This window comes from Triticum dicoccoides, chromosome 3B (assembly GCF_002162155.2).
Source record: "Triticum dicoccoides isolate Atlit2015 ecotype Zavitan chromosome 3B, WEW_v2.0, whole genome shotgun sequence".
Classification (NCBI taxonomy): Eukaryota; Viridiplantae; Streptophyta; class Magnoliopsida; order Poales; family Poaceae; genus Triticum; species Triticum dicoccoides.
In genome coordinates, this window is record NC_041385.1 from 145,268,605 (window position 1) to 145,287,341 (window position 18,737).

Below are 18,737 nucleotides of genomic sequence, written 5' to 3' on the forward strand. Positions count from 1 at the left end.
ACCAAATACGGATAGATTTCTTGATTTTTTTAAAAAATCACACAGAGTGCATAGTACCCAATTCTTGACTCATACAAACAATTTGATTTTCGGTTTTGGATCTTGGTGCTCTTGTGTCTGGCTCTGACGATCTCCCTAATGTCGCATCTATGTTTACCCCAAGCTTTAGTTTTTTTCTTCTGTTTTTGGGTTGTCGCTTGGTTTTTTCCTAATTATAACCAGAAAACGTTAGGGTTCTTTTCTGGCTTCCTTTATAAACTGGATCATCTCTCTCTTCTTAATAAAATGCTGGACTCCCTGCCCTCATGATGAGATTCTTCCAAAAAAATGATATATCAATCTTCATGAATCAACATTCTTCTACAAACAAATATCTCTTATCTAAATGCACACTTTCTCGGTGCATAGTGCCCAAATGGTTATAATCTCCTGTAAATGGATTTCAGTGTGTGAAAAAAATATCCAAGCGGGCTTCGGCCCATTGCAGTATGTGTCAAACATACTACCATTTGAATTTTTTGCAAATCATATAGTTATAGTAATCCAATCAGAAATTAGAACCCCCTTGTTGGACAATGGATTATTATAAAGTTTCATCACCATTCTCCATACACAGACACATACAAGTATTGTTCAGTAAAGAACCATTTATGTATCAACAAAATTTAGTAAAGAACTATTACTAAGAGATAATCAAGTGTCGTTCACAAAAGTGAAAAGATGCCATTGTCAAAGTTCAGTAATAATTTCCTTGAGGGACTATGAAGGCTAAGGTGAAACAAGAAAAAACTGCTAGAGGTGGACGAACAGCGCTCGGGCGCGCTTGCTATCGGAATCGAGTCCGATTGTTATGTGTGGGTGATCATTGACAACTAATAAATCTGCAACATCAAACCAATAGAGCCAACCCTAACGTTGTTATCTCCTCCCTTCACCCATGTTTGGAAGTTCGCATATTGGAATCGATCCGATTGTTATCTCCTCCCTTCTATTTGGCCTTCATATTGGAAACATCACACCTGTATATAAAAATTCACATTTAGATATGCTATATAAGAAAGAACATCAAGATACAAAAGGTATGCTTGGTTTGTAAGAAACTATCCACCTTTATTTAAAATTCAGAAAATATGGCTGTTCAAATGATTAACTTGATGCTATCTGCTCTTGCTTGCCTTCGCATTCTAAATATATAGTCAATAGCATAAAGATTTAAGTTTATCTGGTTGTTAGTATATAGTAGTACCGAACTGATTATAACGTACTATTCTGGTGAAGAATAAGTGATATACATATGTACGTAACCAAGACATCACAGTGTGGTAAAGAAATTAATGAGTATAGTAATCTCCAAATTTCAGGCCTATAAGAAAGAAAAGAAGACCAAGCCTTCAGTCTCTGCGTACACTACGTAACTAATATGACTATATGACAATACAATTACCATCTACAGTCCAAATGAGAACATACTAAATTGGAAGGACATGAAAGAAAAATACCTCACTATGGATGCCATGGCATGTCATTTCTAATCTTTTCCTCCTTATCAGGCTGCCCTGCGTTAGTCTCAACAGAATTTCGAGGACTGAACCTGCAAAGACATAAGTAATCTGCATATCCAAGGTTCCAGATATGGTAGGATATCTTCACCCATGTCTTCACAGAAAACCACCAATGCATAATATGATATCTCCTACAAAATCATATTGATTATTGAGTTGTCATGCAAAGTTAACCAATATTTATATCCAAAGTCTCTCCCTATTTTACCTTAACCCCATCTGATGGGTCTTCAACTGCATTTAAGATGCATGGAACTACACTCTCATAGTGAGATCAAATTTCTGGCTGCACGTGTTCAGCAAACTGACCAAGAGCAAATGATGCATTACCTCTGACTATCCGCTCTTGATCCCTTCAAGATTCTAAAACAACTCCGAGACATTCCTCCAATTAATCCTCAAATCATTTCCACCATAGAAGTTGAAAATGACTACAGAAATACAAATTATCGTGAATTAATATGCACCAGCCGAATTCATGACCTCCATTTGCTTTCTACCTTGTGCGAGAAAGTCAACAACAACGTCGGCAAAACAGGGCGTACCTAAACCATGGTTTGTCCGGTGGCACTGCCGAGTGCCGAGCTGCGAGAGGAGTTCGTTGCCGTTGCATTCATTGTGAGTGTCGTGACCAACCCTCCATGGGCCATCCTCCCATTGATGCACTCAATCACAAGGCGGTGGTGGTCTGCGGCGTGTCCCCATGTGCACGTGCTCTAGCATCACCAGATCAAAGCATTCCCGAACCAGCAGCGCTGCCGGCCGTCCCGCCCTCCCCTGCTCCCGCAGCCCACCGGGCGCCCTCCCAACCTGACTCCGCTCCTTGGCTTGGTCCCTCATCAGCCTGGTCGTACACGCCAGGCGGCGCTCCTGATCCGTCCGCGAGCCATGGATCGCCCAGGCCGGTGGCGGAAGGGCGACGACGCTCGCCAGCGTGCTCCCCGGTGGCGCGCGGGGCGGCGGTGGGGCGAGGAGATCCGGCGGGCTCCGACTCTGGGACGCAGGCGCTCAAGCGGAAGCTCCTCTCCCTAGTGGCCAGCGGTGGATGGGATCGGGTGAGCGCACAATGGGGCTAGGTCTCCCAGCGGACGGCCTCTCACCATGGGATGTTAGCGACTTAGCGCTACTAGCTGAATACCCGTGCGTTGCCACGGAGCAACAAATTTCGGCAGTGCTAGCAACCTATTGATGGCATGTAGACCTCATGGCTTCACACCACAAAACATCCATCACCATAGCACAACTTACACTCTTGTAATCTCATAACATTTTCTACGCCTTTGTCACTGTGGATAATGCATGACTTAATGAATCCAATGACAATGATATTGCTTTGGAATATTTTTACCATCCAAAAGATTATTTTCCTCTATAAGGAAAGAATTTCAATTCTATTTGAACATATATATATACTATTCAAAAATATATAGTAGATGTATTATTCAAAAACATATTGCATACTTTGATCTTATTGAATAAAGTTAGAAGAGTGTATGGAGTTCATCCGGAGCTTCCATTTTGTACAAATAAATATAGAAATATACAGAAAACTTAACAAGAAACAAATATGACACACCATTAAATAAACTTTGAAGAAATGTTGTGATCTCGTTAATGACACCATGCTTCTTGCTCAACTTGAGGAGACAAATTTAACCCCGTGGCCTTGTTGTCTGCAACACAACTTCTATGTACCGGTTGAGTTTCTCTTATATCTATGCATCTGAATGCTTCCTCAGTGTCACCCTTGAAGGTGTAACCTCATGGGCAAATACTTCGACACCGCATGGCCAAATTATTGACAAACTCCTCTGAAACTGTGAGTAACCACATTCATTTAGCGTACTGCTATAAGAATGGGAAGTCTATAATAGCCATGACTAATTCGGCCTATGCAAAGGAACAATAGCATTAACCATGCTGGTTTATATCACCACAAACAAAGTCAGATATTTACTATAAATGTTCAAGTGTATGTCCTAACAAATCCAAATTAGCATGACTTCAAAGAATCATGTAAGGTCAATAGCAGTTATTTGAAAAACTAATATGTATTTCTCTAGAAGTAGAAATACCGATTTGTAGCATTGGCAAGACAACCATCTCAAATGCTATAAATATAAAGAAATCAGTATAGGTACATACGTTTAACCTTTGGCCAACAATATAGTACACCCCCTTGATTTTCTATTGCTAGGATCTCCAATTCCGATAATGGAATCCATGTGTAAAGTACTGCAAGATAAAGGGATTAATTGCACTAAGCCTTCTCAAATATCTATTATCTAGTATTCGAATGAAAAAAGAGATAAACATACAAGTTCATTTAAAAACTATAAGGAGAACATGCGTAATGTTCTCACCAGCAATTTTCTCAGGTGTTGACAACATTTTGTTTAGAAATTCCACGATAAGCTTGGTGTTCTCCGGCTGCTTATTTTTCAGGGCCACCTTCTTGTTCTTTCTTTATGGACTCCCCTTCTCCCTTATGCTTTCCCCTTGTATGCTAATAAAAGAATAAGGTACATAAGCGCTTGTATAGCAAAAAATAAGAAGCTTTATTGTTTGTAGAACCTGACAAGTGCATTTTTATGTTTCAGAGAAAGGAATTACACCAACATTATTATTTATCAGCATTTGCTACATGTTTTGTCTTACAACCCCACAGGAAACAAAGGAAACACATTAGTGCACAAAGTCCCTTGTACTCTAAAATGAGCACAACCTAGTAATTTGTCATAGCAGGAGAACATCTCAAAGAGGGTTTATGAAGGATAGTAGAAAATCTAATAACTAATCAAAGATTGCCAGATAGGTTCATGGCAAGAGACACAGATGAATACATTGCCACAAAGGGAAATACAGGAAGAGGAGTTATATATACGCCCCAAAAAAATTAGTAGAGTAGATTGGAGAAGAATGACCTCACTATGGGACCTGGTTCACCTATCTGGAGGCTGTGAGGCTGGGCGCGATCAGGCTCATGTTATATGCAAATTTTGATTATTGGCGAACAATATGTACGACAATGAATTGCTCGTGAAAAAAAATAACAGTATACGGTGAGCACCACAATTGAAGCCAGGGGTAATTCGGACTTTCCATGGTATTAGTGTTTTTCATGTCAATTTAAATACTTATCCTAAAAGAACTACAAATAAGATTCAGAGGTTGCCTCTATCTAGCTAAGTTGTGGATTAGTGGTTAACATGGATGAAAAAATACATCACCGCATCTTAGTCTGTCATTGTTAGTCATTGTCATAACAATGACAGCAAGAAAAACAGACATGAATAAATAAATAAAAATGTGGGAATTTTCATCGCTCTAGCTCTCTTGTACATTGAAAGTAGAGAAGGGGATTGAGTGATCGATGATGCTTAAAGCGAAATAAAGTTGACTGCATTATTAGCAAGGTGACAGGACAAACTGGAAACAGCGACCAAAATCAACAAGCAACTTCATTAGAGAACTGAGTGATCACAACTGATAATTGATGGTGCAAAAGTACTCGAAAAGTAAAGAAACATGTGCATAACTCTCTGTCCTAATTGCCGTATCAGCAGGTTTATTTTCTTCTCGTTTTCTGAATTTACAATTGTGGCCAGTACAGTCTTTGGCTGGAATTTATGAGGTCAGTTTGGCAAGATACGTCCGAAGAGAATTTCTACTGATTGTGGGATCAAAAGAGTGGGATATGAGGGGGATTATAAAGTATTGATTCTATATTAGATGGATGAACTAATGTATAGAACAGCTGTTGCACCCTTACTGATTCAAACATTTGAGTAACAAGTAAGAACAGTTGGTGCACTCTTAGTGATTCTATAGAAGTGGAAGATTCCAGAATTTGGAAAGGGGCAAAAGACGTCACTCATTTGATTCCATGGTGGAGCAGCCGCTGTTGCGCCTACTTGACTGACAACATGTGGCGCTGTGTAGGGTCGTGCATCACCGCTGTTCTTTTGCCCACATCTCAAATTGGCAGCTAACAACATGAACAAATTGTTGGAAATATGCCCTAGAGGCAATAATAAAAGTATTATTATTATATTTCCTTGTTCATGATAATTGTCTTTTATTCATGCTATAACTGTATTATCCGGAAATCGTAATACACGTGTGAATATATAGACCACAATATGTCCCTAGTGAGCCTCTAGTTGACTAGCTCGTTGTGATCAACAGATAGTCATGGTTTCCTGGCTATGGACATTGGATGTCGTTGATAACGGGATCACATCATTAGGAGAATGATGTGATGGACAAGACCCAATCCTAAGACTAGCACAAAAGATCGAGTAGTTCATTTGCTAGAGCTTTGCGAATGTCAAGTATCTCTTCCTTTGACCATGAGATCGTATAACTCCTGGATACCGTAGGAGTGCCTTGGGTGTATCAAACGTCACAACGTAACTGGGTGACTATAAAGGTACACTACAGGTATCTCCGAAAGTATCTATTGTTTTATGCGGATCGAGACTGGGATTTGTCACTCCGTGTAAACGGAGAGGTATCTCTGGGCCCACTCGGTAGGACATCATCATATGCGCAATGTGACCAAGGAGTTGATCACGGGATGATGTGTGTTACGGAACGAGTAAAGTGACTTGCCGGTAACGAGATTGAACAAGGTATCGGTATACCGACGATCGAATCTCGGGCAAGTAAAATACCGCTAGACAAAGGGAATTGAATACGGGATCGATTGAGTCCTTGACATCGTGGTTCATCCGATGAGATCATCGTGGAACATGTGGGAGCCAACATGGGTATCCAGATCCCGCTGTTGGTTATTGACCGGAGAACGTCTCGGTCATGTCTACATGTCTCCCGAACCCGTAGGGTCTACACACTTAAGGTTCGATGACGCTAGGGTTATAAAGGAAGCTTGCATGTGGTAACCGAATGTTGTTCGGAGTCCCGGATGAGATCCCGGACGTCACGAGGAGTTCCGGAATGGTCCGGAGGTAAAGATTTATATATAGGAAGTCCTGTTTCGGCCATCGGGACAAGTTTCGGGGTCATCGGTATTGTACCGGGACCACCGGAAGGGTCCCGGGGGCCCACCGGGTGGGGCCACCTGCCCCGGGGGGCCACATGGGCTGTAGGGGGTGCGCCTTGGCCTACATGGGCCAAGGGCACCAGCCCCTAGAGGCCCATGCGCCAAGATAAAGGAAAAAGGGAAGAGTCCTAAAGGGGGAAGGCACCTCCGAGGTGCCTTGGGGAGGATGGACTCCTCCCCATCCTTAGCCGCACCCCTTCCTTGGAGGAGGGGGCAAGGCTGCGCCTCCCCCCCTCTCCCTTGGCCCTATATATAGTGGGGAAAAGGAGGAGCAATCATACCTAAGGCCTTTGGTTGCCTCCCTCTCCCTCCCGTGACACATCTCCTCTCCCGTAGGTGCTCGGCGAAGCCCTGCAGGATTGCCATGCTCCTCCACCACCACCACGCCGTTGTGCTGCTGTTGGATGGAGTCTTCCTCAACCTCTCCCTCTCCCCTTGCTGGATCAAGGCGTGGGAGACGTCACCGGGCTGTACGTGTGTTGAACGCGGAGGTGCCGTCCGTTCGGCACTAGGATCATCGGTGATCTGAATCACGACGAGTACGACTCCATCAACCCCGTTCACTTGAATGCTTCCGCTTAGCGATCTACAAGGGTATGTAGATGCAAACTCTCCTCTCCTTTCTACTCGTTGCTGGTCTCTCCATAGATAGATCTTGGTGACGCGTAGGAAAATTTTGAATTTCTGCTACGTTCCCCAACAGTGGTATCAGAGCTAGGTCTATTGCGTAGATTCTATGCACGAGTAGAACACAAAGTAGTTGTGGGCGTTGATTTTGTTCAATATGCTTGCCGTTACTAGTCTTATCTTGATTCGGCGGCATCGTGGGATGAAGCGGCCCGGACCGACCTTACACGTACTCTTACGTGAGAATGGTTCCACCGACTGACATGCACTAGATGCATAAGGTGGCTAGCGGGTGTCTGTCTCTCCTACTTTAGTCGGATCGGATTCGATGAAAAGGGTCCTTATGAAGGGTAAATAGCAATTGGCATATCACGTTGTGGTCTTTGCGTAGGTAAGAAACGTTCTTGCTAGAAACCCATAGCAGCCACGTAAAACATGCAAACAACAATTAGAGGACGTCTAACTTGTTTTTGCAGGGTATGCTATGTGATGTGATATGGCCAAAAGGATGTGATGAATGATATATGTAATGTATGAGATTGATCATGTTCTTGTAATAGGATTCACGACTTGCATGTCGATGAGTATGACAACTGGCAGGAGCCATAGGAGTTGTCTTTATTTTTTTTGTATGACCTGCGTGTCATTGAAGAACGCCATGTAAATTACTTTACTTTATTGCTAAACGCGTTAGCCATATAAGTAGAAGTAGTCGTTGGCGTGACAACTTCATGAAGACACGATGATGGAGATCATGATGATGGAGATCATGGTGTCATGCCGGTGACAAGATGATCATGGAGCCCCGAAGATGAAGATCAAAGGAGCTATATGATATTGGCCATATCATGTCACTACTCTTATTTGATTGCATGTGATGTTTATCATGTTTATACATCTTATTTGCTTAGAACGACGGTAGTAAATAAGATGATCCCTCATTAAAATTTCAAGAAGTGTTCTCCCCTAACTGTGCACCGTTGCTACAGTTCGTCGTTTCGAAGCACCACGTGATGATCGGGTGTGATAGATTCTTACGTTCACATACAACGGGTGTAAGACAGTTTTACACAGCGAAAACACTTAGGGTTAACTTGACGAGCCTAGCATGTACAGACATGGCCTCGGAACACAGAGACCGAAAGGTCGAGCATGAGTCGTATAGTAGATACGATCAACATGAAGATGTTCACCGATGATGACTAGTCCGTCTCACGTGATGATCGGACACGGCCTAGTTTGACTCGGATCATGTAATCACTTAGATGACTAGAGGGATGTCTATCTGAGTGGGAGTTCATAAGATGAACTTAATTATCCTGAACATAGTCAAAAGACCTTTTGCAAATTATGTCGTAGCTCGCGCTATAGTTCTACTGTTTAGATATGTTCCTAGAGAAAATATAGTTGAAAGTTGATAGTAGCGATTATGCGATCAGTAGAAAGCTTATGTCCTTAATGCACTGCTCAGTGTGCTGAACCCCAAACGTCGTTTGTGGATGTTTCGAACATCGAACATACACGTTTTGATAACTACGTGATAGTTCAGTTAAATGGTTTAAGTAGAGGCACCAAAGACGTTTTCGAAACGTCGCGGAACATATGAGATGTTTCGAGGGCTGAAATTGGGATTTCAAGCTCGTGCCCACGTCAAGAGGTATGAGACCTCCGACAATTTTCTTAGCCTACAAACTAAGGGAGAAAAGCTCAATCGTTGAGCTTGTGCTCAGATTGTCTGAGTGCAACAATCACTTGAATCGAGTGGGAGTTGATCTTCCAAATGAGATAGTGATGTTTCTCCAAAAAGTCATTGCCACCAAGCTGCTAGAGCTTCGTGATGAACTATAACATATCAGGGATAGATAAGATGATCCTTGAGGTATTCGCGTTGTTTGACACCGCGAAAGTAGATATCAAGAAGGAGCATCAATTGTTGATGGTTGATGAAACCACTAGTTTCAAGAAGGGCAAGGGAAAGAAGGGATACTTCATGAAACGGCAAATCAGCTGCTGCACCAATGAAGAAACCCAAGGTAAAACCCAAACCCGAGACTAAGTGCTTCTGTAATAAGGGGAACAACCACTAGAGTAGAATTACCCTAGATACTTGGTAGATAAGAAGGCTGGCAAGGTCGATAGAAGTATATTGGATATACATTGTGTTAATGTGTACTTTGCTAGTACTCCTAGTAGCACCAGGGTATTAGATACCGGTTCGGTTGCTAAGTGTTAGTAACTCGAAATAAAAGGCTACGGAATAAACGGAGACTAGCTAAAGGTGAGCTGACGATATGTATTGGAAGTGTTTCCAAGTTTGATGTGATCAAACATCGCACGCTCCCTCTACCATCAAGATTAGTATTAAACCTGAATAATTGTCATTTGGTGCTTGCGTTGAGCATAGACTTGATTGGATTATGTCTATCGCAATACGGTTATTCATTTAAAGAGAATAATGGTTACTCTATTTATTTGAATAATGCCTTCAATGGTCTTGCACCTAAAATGAATGGTTCATTGAATCTCGATCGTAGTGATACACATTTTCATGCCAAAAGATATAAGATAGTAATGATAGTACCACTTACTTGTGGCACTGCCATGTAAGTCATAATGGTATAAAACGCATGAAGAAGCTCCATGTTGATGGATCTTTGGACTCACTCGTTTTTGAAAAGTTTGAGGCATGCGAACCATGTCTATTGGTGTATATGCATGAAGAAACTCCATGCAAATGGATCGTTCGGACTCACTTGATTTTGAATCACTTGAGATATGCAAATCATACCACATGGGCAAGATGACTGAAAAGCCTCGGTTTCAGTAAGATGGAACAAGATAGTAACTTGTTGGAAGTAACACATTTTGATGTGTGCAGTCCAATGAATGCTGAGGCATGCAGTGAATATCGTTATGTTCTTACTTCACAGATGATTCGAGTAGATGTTGAGAATATTTACTTGATGAAACACAAGTCTGAATTATTGAATGGTTCAAATAATTTCAGAGTGAAGTAGAAGATCATTGTGACAAGAGGATAAAATGTCTATGATACGATCATAGAGATGAATATCTGAGTTACGAGTTTTGGCACACAATTAAGACATTGTGGAAATTGTTTCACAATTAATACCGCCTGGAACACCATAGTGTGATGGTGTGTCCGAACATCATAGTTGCACCCTATTGGATATGGTGCGTGCCATGATGTCTCTTATCGAATTACCACTATCGTTCATGGGTTAGGCATTAGAGACAACCACATTCACTTTAAATAGGGCACCACATAATTCCGTTGAGATGACACCGTATGAATTATGGTTTAGAGAAACCTAAGTTGTCGTTTCTTAAAGGTTTGGGGCTGCGACGCTTATGTGAAAAAGTTTCAGGATTAAGCTCGAACCCAAAGCGGATAAAATGCATCTTCATAGGACACCCAAAACAGTTGGGTATACCTCCTAATTCAGATCCGAAAGCAATATGGATTGTTTCTTGAATCGGGTCCTTTATCGAGGAAAGGTTTCTCTCGAAAGAGTTGAGTGGGAGGATGGTGGAGACTTGATGAGGTTATTGAACCGTCTCTTCAACTAGTGTATGGCAGGGCACAGGAAGTTGTTCCTGTGGCACCTACACCAATTGAAGTGGAAGCTTATGATATTGATCATGAAACTTCGGATCGAGTCACTACCAAACCTCGTAGGACGACAAGGACACGTACTACTTCGGAGTGGTTAGGTGATCCTGTCTTGAAGGTCATGTTGCTAGACAACAATGAACCTACGAGCTATGGAGAAGCGATGGTGGGCCCGAATTCCGACAAATGGTTAGAAGCCATGAAACCCGAGATAGTATCCATATATCAGAACAAAGCATGGACTTTGGTGGACTTGCCCAATGATCGGCAAGCCATTGAGATAAATGGATCTTTAAGAAGAAGACGGACGTGGATGGTAATGTCACCGTCCATGAAGCTCGACTTGTGGCGAAAAGTTTTTCACAAGTTCAAGGAGTTGACTACGATGAGATTTTCTCATCCGTAGCGATGCTTAAAGTCCGTCGGATTCATGTTAGCATTAGCTATATTTATGAAATCTGGCAGATGGATATCAAAACGAGTTTCCTTACCAGTTTTCGTGAGGAAAGGTTGTATATAATACAATCAGAAAGTTTTTGTCGATCCTAAGGATGCTAAAAGGTATGCTAGCTCCAGCGATCCTTCTAAGGACTGGAGTGAGCATCTCGGAGTTGGAATGTATGCTTTGATGATGATCAAAGATTTTGGGTTTGTACAAAGTTTATGAGAAACTTGTATTTCCAAAGAAGTGAGTGGGAGCACTATAGAATTTCTGATGAGTATATGTTGTTGACATATTGTTGATCAGAAATGATGTAGAATTTCTGGAAAGCATATAGGGTTATTTGAAATGTGTTTTTCAATAGAAAACCTGGATTAAGCTACTTGAACATTGAGCATCAAGATCTATAAGGATAGATCAAAACGCTTAATGGTATTTTCAAATGAGCACATACCTTGACATGATCTTGAAGGTGTTCAAGATGAACCAGTCAAAGAAGGAGTTCTTGCCTGAGTTGTAAGGTATGAAGTTAAAACTTAAAGCTCGACCATGGCAGAATAGAGAGAAAGGACGAAGGTCGTCCCCTATGCTTAAGACATAGGCTCTTCAGTATGCTATGCTGTGTTCCGCACCTGAAGTGTGCCTTGCCATGAGTCAGTCAAGGGGTACAAGAGTGATCCAAGAATGGCTCACAGGACAGCGGTCAAAGTTATCCTTAGTAACTAGTGGACTAAGGAATTTTCTCGATTATGGAGGTGGTAAAAGAGTTCGTCGTAAAGGGTTACGTCGATGCAAGCTTGACACCTATCCGGATTGCTCTGAGTAGAGATACCGGATACGTATAATGGAGCAACAATTTAGAATAGCTCCAAGTAGAACAGTTATTTGGAATAGATCCAAATAGAACGTGGTAGCTGCATCTAGGAGATGACATAGAGATTTGTAAAGCACACACGGATCTGAAAGGTTCAGACCCGTTGACTAAAACCTCTCTCACAAGAAACATGATCAAACATAAAACTCATTGAGTGTTAATCACATAGTGATGTGAACTAGACTACTGACTCTAGTAAACTCTTGGGTATTAGTCACATGACGATGTGACCTGTGAGTGTTAATCACATGGCGATGTGAACTAGATTATTGACTCTAGTGCAAGTGGGAGACTGTTGGAAATATGCCCTAGAGGCAATAATAAAAGTATTATTATTATATTTCCTTGTTCATGATAATTGTCTTTTATTCATGCTATAACTGTATTATCCGGAAATCGTAATACACGTGTGAATATATAGACCACAATATGTCCCTAGTGAGCCTCTAGTTGACTAGCTCGTTGTGATCAACAGATAGTCATGGTTTCCTGGCTATGGACATTGGATGTCGTTGATAACGGGATCACATCATTAGGAGAATGATGTGATGGACAAGACCCAATCCTAAGACTAGCACAAAAGATCGAGTAGTTCATTTGCTAGAGCTTTGCGAATGTCAAGTATCTCTTCCTTTGACCATGAGATCGTATAACTCCTGGATACCGTAGGAGTGCTTTGGGTGTATCAAACGTCACAACGTAACTGGGTGACTATAAAGGTGCACTACAGGTATCTCCGAAAGTATCTATTGTTTTATGCGGATCGAGACTGGGATTTGTCACTCCGTGTAAACGGAGAGGTATCTTTGGGCCCACTCGGTAGGACATCATCATATGCGCAATGTGACCAAAGTTTTGATCACGGGATGATGTGTTACGGAACGAGTAAAGTGACTTGCCGATAACGAGATTGAACAAGGTATTGGATACCGACGATCGAATCTCGGGCAAGTAAAATACCGCTAGACAAAGGGAATTGAATACGGGATTGATTAAGTCCTTGACATCGTGTTCCATCCGATGAGATCATCGTGGAACATGTGGGAGCCAACATGGGTATCCAGATCCCACTGTTGGTTATTGACCGGAGAACGTCTCGGTCATGTCTGCATGTCTCCCGAACCCGTAGGGTCTACACACTTAAGGTTCGATGACGCTAGGGTTATAAAGGAAGCTTGTATGTGGTTACCGAATGTTGTTCGGAGTCCCGGATGAGATCCCGGACGTCACGAGGAGTTCCGGAATGGTCCGGAGGTAAAGATTTATATATAGGAAGTCCTGTTTCGGCCATCGGGACAAATTTCGGGGTCATCGGTATTGTACCGGGACCACCGGAAGGGTCCCGGGGGCCCACCGAGTGGGGACACCTGCCCCGGGGGGCCACATGGGCTGTAGGGGGTGCGCCTTGGCCTACATGGGCCAAGGGCACCAGCCCCTAGAGGCCCATGCGCCAAGATAAAGGAAAAAGGGAAGAGTCCTAAAGGGGGAAGGCACCTCCGAGGTGCCTTGGGGAGGATGGACTCCTCCCCATCCTTAGCCGCACCCCTTCCTTGGAGGAGGGGGCAAGGCTGCGCCTCCCCCCCTCTCCCTTGGCCCTATATATAGTGGGGAAAAGGAGGAGCAATCATACCTAAGGCCTTTGGTTGCCTCCCTCTCCCTCCCGTGACACATCTCCTCTCCCGTAGGTGCTCGGCGAAGCCCTGCAGGATTGCCACGCTCCTCCACCACCACCACGCCGTTGTGCTGCTGTTGGATGGAGTCTTCCTCAACCTCTCCCTCTCCCCTTGCTGGATCAAGGCGTGGGAGACGTCACCGGGCTGTACGTGTGTTGAACGCGGAGGTGCCGTCCGTTCGGCACTAGGATCATCGGTGATCTGAATCACGACGAGTACGACTCCATCAACCCCGTTCACTTGAACGCTTCCGCTTAGCGATCTACAAGGGTATGTAGATGCAAACTCTCCTCTCCTTTCTACTCGTTGCTGGTCTCTCCATAGATAGATCTTGGTGACGCGTAGGAAAATTTTGAATTTCTGCTACGTTCCCCAACACAAATAACAGTGCCGAATATATTGCAAAACAAACAATCACATACGGAATCACCAAGAAGCACATCACAAAATCTTTCTTGGAGGCGGGAGAGGGAATTACCAAGAAGCACATCGCAAAATCTTTCTTGGAGGCGGAGAGGACACATCTCAGATATCTCCAACCTGCCGTTGTCAGAGGAGTGTTGCTGAACAAGGTCCTCCCGGATTCACAGTGGCTCTTTCGAGCTTGTCCTCACCACCGGCGACGGCCCATGCTCTCATTGCCAGATCGGTCGATGTCCCATGACGAAGCCGTCGTCGCCGCCCTGATCAACTGTTGTGCGGCCGGGCTACCCCGAGTCGCCGATGCCGTTGACGCACACTTCTGCGAGACCACAAGACCACGTGCTGGGCCGTCATTGAGGCCATCGTCCAAGAAAGACCTATCCTCGTAGGACAAGGCCAATACCGCCACCACCTCCAAGGGCGCTCTTCCCGTCACCTGACTCCCGCAGCCATCCACAGGAGCCACGAGCAGTGGAGAGGGCGAGTTGAGGTCAAGGCCTAGATGAGATACGCGGCGCATGAGTGGGAGAGTGCAGGGTTGCCGGCCGGGTGGTTCAGGAGAGAGATCTGCGGATGGAGATCGTGGGAGAAGTGGAGGATGTGCGGGGGTTTTATCTTCTGTTTTTCCCTGCTTTGGAGTGCGAGGTTTTTCTATCGTTGATTTTTTTCTGCAGACGTGCCTCATCGCACGAAGGGAGGTGGGGATCGAAGGAGGTCGAACCATCACGACGTTCGATCCCCCTTTAATAGTAGAGAATTACGCGGTGGCATTAAGTGGATACGTAACGAACTTTTTTTTCATCCGATCGTGGGACGGCAAAGTTTTCGTCCGCCTCCTCAAATTGCTAAAGGCACTTTTGATGAGGGTTATTGTTATTTTGACGGTTAGATCTAAATGAATGGGCTTGATCGTGTGACTCTAATTGCTGCAGTTGTTGTGTGTATGTTAGACGGTGTGCACTTAGAAAAGATAATGTTCGCTTGTTTAATAGTAGTAAAGAAAAGTACTCCGAGTACCCCAACTTGCATGGAATGTGATGTTTTAGTTCCAAATTTGCAAAATGCAACTCCATCATACCCTAACTTGCACTGGATGTGATGATCTAGGTGGTGTTTGTTTATCTAGTCCTAGGACTTTTTGTAGTCTCTGGGACTTTTTGAAAAAGACTCTCAAGGAGGTGCTTCTAAGGACTTTTAGCAAAAAGTCCCAAAAAAGTCCCACCCTGTTTGGTTTGCTAGGGACTTTTTCTAGTCCCTACACCAAAAAGTCCCTGGAAACAAACACCCCCTTAGTCCCCGACCTATCACAGCGTGACAAGTGGCAGTCAGATGGCTGGACTAGTCGTCACCCGCACTTTTGCAAAAAAAAAACACCCTGCCGTTTTGCCTAATCAACCCGCGCTACAGGAGAGCACTGAATTAAATCTGCATGAAATCCACTTCGTGTCCATTCGAAGATACTATAGTTGTTGTCCATTCAATTAACATTAGCACGACCATTCAATGAACGAGGAGCTGGGCCATGTATACACGATTCTCACGGATAAGACTGGGACTTTGACTTGCAAGTTGCAACTCCATGTAGTTCATCAAATGCTCTACCGCGGGCACAGCGTATGGGCGTGGAATCACCAAGGTCAAGAGAGCTATGGCAAAGAGAAACGGTTCCCCCCGTGATCTCTGATTTTGAGGTTGGCATTGAAGACTTCCACTCTGGGGGCAGAGCTGCGATCAAAGGATTTAATTTCAGAGATGAGCATGTCATGGATGGTAACTGGGTTCACCAAGCCCACTCCGGTGTGATCGACACATTCTTCCGATTGTTGGCCATCTGCCACACATGCATACCGGAGGTCAACGAAGTAACAGGGAAGATTTCATATGAAGTAGACACTACCGGACTCGCGGGCTATGCCTACGGCCCAGGGCCGTCGGCATAGGTCATTTGCCGTCGGCATAGATCTATGCCTACGGCTGCCGTCGGCATATCCCCGTCGGCGTAGATCACGTCAGCGTAGATGTGTCAGACCGTCGGCGTAGTATAGCCGTCGGCAGAGGTGCATATGCCGACGGCCGTGGGATAGCCGTCGGCATAGTTTAGCCGTCGGCGTTGTTTTCCGTCTGACGGCAACAGACGGCACCGTCAACAGCGCTGGCGATTCAGGGGACGACACGTGGCGCAGGTATGCCGACGGCTTGGCCGTCGGCATAGATGGAAATCTATGCCGACGACCTAGCGGTCGGCGTACCTGCGCCACGTGTCGTCCCTCGGCTTCTCCTGGCGGCAGGGCTATGCCTACGGTAAAGCCGTCGGCATAGATAGAAATCTATGCCGACGGCTTTGCCGTAGGCATATCTCTGCCACGTGGCAGCTCCTGGTTTCTCCTGGCAGCAGGGCTATGCCTACGGCAAAGTCGTCGGCATAGTTTTTCATATATGCCTACGGCTTTGCTGTAGGCATAGATGTGCCACGTGGCAAGCCCTGGTAACTCCTGGGCGTATATATGCCAACGGCTTTGCCGTAGGCATAGTTTTTTTTTATTATTTTCCCAGTTTTCTCTTTTCCAATTCATTTGACAGCATTTCAAAACAGAACAGTATGAAATTATGCAGAAATATGACAATTCATCATGTGAACATACTCAAGTTCACCATCATCATCTAAACATACTCAAGTTCATCACATCATCTAAAGGTCATCACCGATGGAAGTTCATGAACATAAAAGTAGTGCAAGACATGAAACATGATAAAAGTAGGAATATAAAAGGCATGGCACGATGGCCACATGCACGGAATCATCAAGCAAGAGCACCCCCGCCAAAACCACCACCTCCGTCATAACCACCACCACCTCCGCCAAAACCGCCATCGCGACCACCACCACTCTGCCAGATCGGAGTGACTGGGGTCGACGGGGCAGGAGTCGAGCCACCGGTCCCCTACATGTTTCAGAAAAGATTGTAACGGTAAATATGATATGATAGTGTTTCATGAACGAGAACTAGTTTGCTAGTAGTTAGGCAAATGTACTAACCGGACCATCACTGCCTAGTGCCACCCATTCATCGAACGTGGGCACGTGTGGGGGTTCTCCCGCAGGTGGTGGTGGGGGTCCCATTTGTGGTGGATCCGTGCGGTTAGTCCAAGACGCCAACATAGCCTGAATGTTAGTTAAACAAGCAAACTAGAAGATCAGAAGGAATGAAAGTGCAAAAATTTAGGTTGGTTTTAAGAGGGCAAAACTAACTGTCATCATCTGACGGTTGTAATCATCGTTTGCCTTCACTCGTTTCAAGTACTACCGCACCTCAAGATTCCTATGCTCGACAAACTCCTTATATGCCTACATAATTTAGGTTGTTTCTAAGTGAGCAATGCTGAAAATAAACTGAGAATGCAAGATAGAAAAAGATAAAGAGGAAGTACTTACAGCATGCTGGCGGGCTAAGGGAGTCTGTGAACGCCCCGTACTCTCTAACTGGCTCGGGTTGCTAGCCCGAAGCCGTGTGTACGAGATCGAAGGAGTGATCAAGCCATCGAAACACGGATACCGGCCATTCTTCTTCCCCTGGATGGCCACCACCGCCGTGTCGTCGATCTGAGACTGGGCGACCTCAGCAACAGGAACATCCGGATGCAACTCCTGATAGTGATGAATGTAAGACCCCAGGTGCTCCTCGGTCTTGCCGTAGTACTGGCTCTCGCCCTCCTTGCGATGACTCCGCTCGCGGGCCAGCTTCCACGAGTCCATGTCTGAGAGCGGCCTCTTCAACTTGTCCTCCTACAACGTCAAATAGAAGTCAGCCATACATAAGAACATGACGTAAAGAAGAACAAAAATGCATCATGCACATAGATATACCTTCATGGCCTTGAAGCCCCAGTGGTTCCTGTTTCCTTGGCCGTGTGTCCCGTCGTCTCCACGGTTAGCCCGGGCCTTGATGCTCTTGGCAGCAAACTCTGCATCGGCGCCGAGCCACCTATCCACCAAACTTGCCCATCCATCATGCCTTCCATAGCACCAACGAGGAATAACCTATGCAAATTTTGGAAGCATGACATGTGAGCACGAAACATATAGTTGACTGCTTGAAACAATGAAAAGTTAGTAATAGTTACCATCATGAACTGCTCCTTGCTCAAGGTAAGTCGTAGCTTCTGCGCTTGAGTTTTGGGCATCTTTTGGTGCAGGTAGTAGTGGTAGTACTGTGAGACGGCAACCCAGCGCACCTCAGATGACAAGATCATCATGATAAAAATAATGCAAACTAACAATCTAACATCCTAACATCCAACATTCAACTATATATCAACCTAACAACCTAACATCTAGCATCTAACCTAACAATCTAACATCCAACATCCATCCATGCATTCATTCATCCATACAACAGTAGAAAAAAATGCAAAAAAATGAAAAAAAAAACGTAGCTC

The 18,737-nt window shown here is 44.3% G+C and overlaps 1 long non-coding RNA gene across 1 annotated transcript; it reads right to left on the bottom strand.

Annotated features, from left to right (window-relative positions):
- Positions 1 to 3,268: 3,268 nt before the first annotated feature.
- LOC119281211 lies at positions 3,269 to 4,060 on the bottom strand. The gene is made up of 3 exons (XR_005138302.1): positions 3,926 to 4,060; positions 3,708 to 3,797; positions 3,269 to 3,379 (listed from the first exon to the last, which is right to left on the bottom strand). It is a non-coding gene; the product is annotated as an uncharacterized LOC119281211 (long non-coding RNA).
- Between the last annotated feature and the right edge of the window lie 14,677 nt (positions 4,061 to 18,737).